Below are 1172 nucleotides of genomic sequence, written 5' to 3'. Positions count from 1 at the left end.
GAGAAGAAGACCTGAGTGTAGTAAAGGTGGAGAGAAACAATTTATATATGAAATGCAATTAAGAGGCGCCTAGGCGGCTGAGTCTGTTAAGNGGTGGCTGAGTCTGTTGAGCGTGGGGCTTTTGTGGGTCGCGAGGCCAAAGCTGCCCTTTCCCACCATGCTTCTGCTCCCCATCTCCAAAAACCAGAAACCAAAAAACAAACCCACTGAAAAATTAGTTACCACACCTAAAGCACTTCCATCCCCACACGACCAGGAAAAATACAAAAACAAAAAACAAAACAAAAAAAACACTCCTACTCAAACCCCTCAAAACCCCCAAAGTCGACAAACGCCTTTTTTAGAACCCACAACAAAAAAACATTTCCTGGCACTACCAACTGCATCTAGGTCAACCACTTGAACTACGACAATCCCAACAAATCTAATTTTGTAACCCCCCAAAGTTGGTGGAGTAAACCACACACAGGACGTCCCTTTCCTCTAACTGCTCCCGAAGCGCAGCTGTAAGAACAACACCCACAGTCAACCTCACCCACAGTCAACCTCACGCTCAGGAAAGGACACTGTGCCGCCTTTTCCTCTTGGTTTTGGATACTACTGCACAATCAGATAAAACTTGTCTAGTAACAAACTATAGAAATGAGCCCTGAGATCATACTCTTGATGTAGAACTCCGCCCCTCTGCTAGGTCTATGGCAGCCCCACACTTTTTATTCATGGCANCAGCCCCACACTTTTATTCATGGCGACATTTTTCTCGACTCATTTGCTTTTTCACATACATTTTCTTTTATATTTCATAACAATTCGGTCAAATAGCAAGTTCAAAACACCATTTTTCGCCTGTAAATCTTCCAGCAACACTTAAATCAGTAACAAGCCTCATTAGCATGCGGCTTCCTAGCAGCCAATCACACGCGGTATGCCTCTGACTCCAACCCGGAGGGACCTGTATTGCCCCGCCCACCTGGGGTCCCGGTCGCGTAGCCTCGCCCCACTAATAGGCTAAGAAAACGCTGTTGACGCCACTGGTCAGCGTTGGACCCCCTCTCGCTCGCTACAAAAGTCCACTGACTTGAAGAGACTTGGTTTCCATCTCCTTGAAAGAGGCAGGAGGAGGCAAAGAGACAGGTAAGAACTGGTGTACACTTCTAATACTACATAATAAT

General features: G+C 46.1%; 1 non-coding gene across 1 annotated transcript; it reads right to left on the bottom strand.

Annotated features, from left to right (window-relative positions):
• Window positions 1–458: 458 nt before the first annotated feature.
• LOC117800681 lies at window positions 459–663 on the bottom strand. The gene has a single exon (XR_004623143.1). It is a non-coding gene; the product is annotated as a small nucleolar RNA U3 (small nucleolar RNA).
• Window positions 664–1172: the final 509 nt, after the last annotated feature.

The sequence above is a fragment of the Ailuropoda melanoleuca genome, unplaced genomic scaffold (genome assembly GCF_002007445.2).
Source record: "Ailuropoda melanoleuca isolate Jingjing unplaced genomic scaffold, ASM200744v2 unplaced-scaffold74430, whole genome shotgun sequence".
NCBI lineage: Eukaryota > Metazoa > Chordata > Mammalia > Carnivora > Ursidae > Ailuropoda > Ailuropoda melanoleuca.
Note: the sequence above shows the minus strand (reverse complement) of the source record. Positions and strands in the feature narration are given on the sequence as shown.